At 45.4% G+C, this 5,182-nt stretch overlaps 1 long non-coding RNA gene across 1 annotated transcript in view; it reads left to right on the top strand.

Moving 5' to 3' along the window:
- Window positions 1–3,576: 3,576 nt before the first annotated feature.
- LOC109300184 overlaps window positions 3,577–5,182 on the top strand; it is a 27,691-nt gene continuing 26,085 nt past the window's right edge. Inside the window, exon 1 of the long non-coding RNA XR_002098154.1 lies at window positions 3,577–3,811. This is a non-coding gene — a long non-coding RNA (uncharacterized LOC109300184). The remainder of the gene's footprint in view (window positions 3,812–5,182) is intronic.

The following is a 5,182-nucleotide window of genomic DNA, read 5'->3' as shown; positions in this document are numbered from 1 at the left end:
ATCACCATCAGGTTGTCCTATTGTATCATGAGCCACAACATTTGTCTGATTTGCAGGGATTTGAGAAAGAGAATAGTTCCACCAACTGCTGGCAGAATTGGGTGGAGGAATTCATCCTCCTCCGATCTTGTTGATGCTTGCATGGGACAGAGTCCACTGTCCCAACAGTGTCCACTTAGGGCTTTTTGGAGCTGGTAATGTCCCTCTGTTCCTTCCTTGGAAAAAGCTGTTTAAGAAGAGCTTGAACTAATGAGAGGCTTTTGTTTTGTTGACAGGCTAATAAACGCTGTTATCAGATCCCTACTGGCTCCTTTGCCTGATAGGTTTGCAGACAGTATGAAGAAGCAGGGAAAGAGATTGAAAAGCCCAGTATTATCAACAGATGCATGTACTGCATACCTCCCCTTTGCCTGATAGTATTAGCCAGGAGCTGGGGTCTGGCAACACTCCCACCCCTTGAGCAGTGAGCGGGGAAAAGCCTGGGATTGTGCAGGGAGGGTGGGGGTTTAAACTTCTCCCTAATCAGAGTGTCCTGCTGGGGCCTGGCCATGCCATGAGCCAGTCCCTTAGCTTCCTGGCTGAAGGACTTTTCTTTTCTGGCTATATATTGTCTCATTAAATATCTAATAAAAGTAAGTGGCAGCTGGGATGTAGGCTGCACGGGCACTTCTTCAGCTCAGTCTGGAATCAGAGCTTACCAAATAATTACACAGACAAAAATTCTTCAAAATATATAAAATAGTCAAATAAATGAAATATGGAAATATTATTTAAAAGTATTAAATACTTCATATTGTCAAAAATATTTTAACTGAAGCAATTGTTTGCATGGAGATTCTGAATATCCAGGATTAGCTTCGCTGGCTGGCACTGGTCTGATAGGCTGCACATTTCTTTTTCCTGATTAGATATGTGAGTTGCATCGAGGCTTATCAAACAGGAGTACAGTCCCTTTTTGTGGAAATTGTAACTCTGGGTTCCATGACTGCTCACACATGTGACCTTGGAAAATAATCTTTGTGAACAGTTGTGCCAATGAAATTCATGGAAAGTATGGCTCAAACACATTCGTTAAATAAGTCAAAAGGATATTTATGTATTTTCTTCTTCTTTTTAAAAAACTTTGCGCTATTTTCCCAGCTCTAACAGACAGATGGGTGCTCTGGTAATATACAGGGCAGAAACATCCAAAGATAAGATGACATAAATAAAACAATTACAATTTAATTCCTTCTTACAGACAGTGTGTGGGTGGTGGTGTATTCTCTTCTCCTATTTCAACTTGGCCAGATTCAAGCTGGATACAAGTATAGCTCTCATCTTCTCCTTATTCTTGTGAAACTGGGGACTGGAATGCCAACAGGCCTTTTGGCAGCGGAGATTGCAGCGTTTGGAACTAATCTGCCTATGACCAGACACAACGAAGAGAGAGTTAATCAGTGTACTCATGGGCTAGCTAGCCTAACATTGTGCTGGTGACAGATGGCTGCATGAGACCAGTTTTTTGTTTTTTTTTTAAACAAAGGCAAACCCTTCACACCAGATGTAAAACAGTCACTACTACGTGAGGATCAAACAAATGCTGGAAAAAGTATTGCCACCCTCCCTCCCCCTGCCCCTCAAAAAAAAATCTTCATCATGTTAAAGGATTTAAATTCAACTTTGAATACTGAAGTTTTTTTATTTTTGGCTCTCCAGCTTGCTGTCTGCTCTAACGAGTGATTTAAAGATAAGAGACAAAATAGTGGAAGGAACTGCCAGGAGCAGAATTATATATTTGATTCCTAATTAGTTGGTTTATTTGTAAACGTTTTCTGCGTTCCATAGCCACAATGCATGAGTAACCCACTGGGCAGTGGGTAACATTTCCTGTCCTCTGCCCTCAACCTACAGAGAATGATAGTCCATTATGACCTCCTGTGGTGGAGTCTGTCACCTTGGCTCAAATTGTAGAGATGCGCACTTCATTCTGGAGATCCCTGTTGTCATTTTTCAGGCCTGGCAAGAAAGTGGCAATTTGGGGCATCCGGGATTGACACTGAATACTGAAATAGTGTGTGCTCAGTATGGAGAGAGAGGCCTGGACTGTTTGGCTGGAATTCTGTTACACCTTGTACACATAAATGGTACTTATCCAGGCAAGTAAGTGTGGTTTTTTGTTTTGGTTATTTTTTTAGCATTTATGCATAGTTTATGATTCTGTTGCTTGTGCAGTGTGGACACATACATGTACAGCAAGCATGTTGGGTGTATTTATATTTATAGCAGTGCATAATTGCTGCATATATAATTATTTATGAGACTCATTGTAGTGGGTGAGAAAGATAAATGGAATGTATGGGCATTATATTACTAATATGCCTGTAGAAAGCCTATATTTCAGAGGAAGATCCTGGGTCAACTAGCTTCATTCCAGAAAAAATACTGGAAGAAGAGGACCGAGGAGGACCCGCAAGCCTTCTTTTAGGCTGTGAGGCTGTTTCCATGTGGCATGAGTGGAAGACAGCTGCAGGGTAGCCAGGTAGGTACCCCTGCTAAGCATAGAACTGATTGGGTACAAACCACAAATGTGACTCATGGATGCACTATTTTCCCAAAGGGTAATAGTTATAAACCCTCCAGCGGTTGTTATAGAACAAAAGAATACTTGGAAAGGTGAACACTTGCTGAGCTTCAGGAGCTCTTCTCATTGGCTCTGCTGCTCAGATTCACTCGCATCCAAGGAGCTATCTCCACTGTCTAGGCAGGGCTGGCCCACGATTTTTTGGATATAGTTTTGGGGCCCCCTGATCCATCAAAAAATCAAAATTGTGGTTATTTGCAGCATAAACTCAGTAAAATATAATAGTCAGGGCTGGGTTGCGCGCATGTGAGCTGTGCTGCGGGGGATGCAGGATGGGGGCAGCACGTGCTGGGGACACCTGGGTTCGCTCCCTGGGCCTGGGGCAGAAGCAGAGCCAGAAACTCCTCCCCCGCTCATCCGGGAAGGGGCTCCCTGCCTGCATCGAGCCCTTTCAACATAGCGCAGGTGGCAGGGGGTGAGTGGGGCATGGCCCTGTGGCTGCGGGGCCCCCTGTGGCTGCAGGTTCCTCAGGATAGCATGGGCTGGCCCTGAGTCTAGACTACTGCTTCATGTACGCTGGGGACTAGAAAAGTCAGGGTATGACTCCTCTCCTTTCCTTTCCTTGTGTACATTGCTATCTGGCTTTGATAGTATCTTTACATGGATTATTCTTTCATCCCTCTACTGCAGAGCTAGACTGCTGAGCTCCTGCCATAAAGATACCCATTAAGAAGGACAGATTATCAAGGGCCTTCTTGGTTGTTCATTTTGCAAGCTGGGTTGCTCCAGTCTTCTAGCATTGAGATAAAAATTCTTTGAATGACCCTGGTCTTTTGGCATACTGTCAAAGGTGATGCACTGATTTGTTCTTCTCAACACTTGCTTTATTCTAAAGTGGGTGCGCCTACATAAGACACTGAAAAATACTGCACAATAGCGAAAAAGTAGTAGAAAAGTACTGCACAGACAGTGCTAATATGCTACTGTGCAGTGTTATAAGGCTACTGCACAGTCCTGGGGTCCTGTGCAGTAGAGTCAACTGAAAGGCGTTCACTGGTGCTACTACACAGTAACTCGAGTTACTGCACATTTATTTAGCACTTGCTAATACAAGTGCTAAACAAATGCTCAGTAATAACTGCACAGTAGCATCTTGTGTAGATGCGACCAGTGACTGCTTATCTTGAAACTAATCAGAAACCCAATGTATTTCCCATCACCAGTGTCCTTGCAATTCTCCCCTAGTTGGTGCCTGCTAAGAAGAAAGCTGATCTCTTCTTTTAATGCATTGTATGCTTAGTATACAATCAGTCATTAAATTATGATTGTACCCTGGCTTTTGGAATATCTGTCTATAAAAATCCTGGCCTCCTCCTTTATGAGTATGCTCACTTAGTAGGAGAGAAATCATTCACTATTGGCCCCTGGAACTGGGAACTTTTCCATATCATAGGCAATCTAAACTCAGATAGACAGTCAAGGAAACCCAATGACTATTTATTATCAGATCCATAATATCTGAGAAATGATTGAGTCCTAGGCCCATTTCATCTGTAAGGTGAATGTAATGGGTGCATCCAGATGAGAGCAGACATGTGGTGTGTGGAGTCGCAAACCTGGTTGCAGCGCCGCACCCCACGTCACAAATGCAGTCATTTCCCATGCTGCTAATTTGTAGCGCAGCGGGGAGGGGCAGAGGTTGACACCGGGAAATCCCAGTGTAAAAAAATGTATACCTTAAAATGGAGCGGCACACATGTCAGCAGTGTGCATTGCTGGAAACCAGAGCCTGCCTGGCCAAAGTCACACTAGCTGCTGGCCAGGCTCCGTGCTGCTGGATTGCCACAGCTGCAGCCCCCGGTGGCCCATAGGACCCCAGGTAAGGCTGCTGGGGTCAGCCCAGGTGCTGGTCCCAGCCTTCTCCACCCCACCTAGGGCAACATATCACGTCCCAGAGCATGTGTGCATGGGCATTTCCTGGGGAAAAGCAGCAGTGGCACATATTGTGTCATCTTGTGCTACTGCTGCTTGCCTCCAGGGAAATGCATGCTCCTGCTCATGGCGACATGCCCAATCTGTGCAACTGCAGGAGGAACCAGTGTGAAGAGCTATACTGACTGTCAATTTGGCCTACAACTCCAAGAAACCCCAAGCGGCTGGGGTGCAAGGAAAAAAGAAAGAAGACATTTGAGGCTGAAGCAAGGGAAAGAGAGAACATTATGCACGTGGAACCTGGTCAAGTTTACATAGAGGAGTGCTCAGTAGAGCTGCAGACCTCGCTGGCTGTCAGCCAGGACTGTGGCCTGAAGGAGGTGAATTCAGACTTGGGGGCAGTTGCAGGCAGCTGTTTGAGCTCTCTAGGAAGTAAAGGCTTGTTTGGGGACAGGAGGTACTACTTCACTGTTAGGGCAGCTAGGAACTGGAACGAACTTCCAAGAGAAGTGGTGCTTGCCCCTAACCTGGGGGTCTTCGAAAGGAGGCTAGACAGCCACCAACTGGGGTCATTTGACCCCAGCATCCTTTCCTGCCCATGGCAGGGGGTCAGATTAGATGATCTGCTTAGGTCCCTTCTGACCCTAACAACTATGAAACTCTGACACCTGGAGGGAGAGGGGGGGG

This window comes from Gavialis gangeticus, unplaced genomic scaffold (assembly GCF_001723915.1).
Source record: "Gavialis gangeticus isolate Ggan-Ray unplaced genomic scaffold, GavGan_comp1, whole genome shotgun sequence".
NCBI lineage: Eukaryota > Metazoa > Chordata > Crocodylia > Gavialidae > Gavialis > Gavialis gangeticus.
This window is presented reverse-complemented; position numbering and strand designations above follow the sequence as displayed.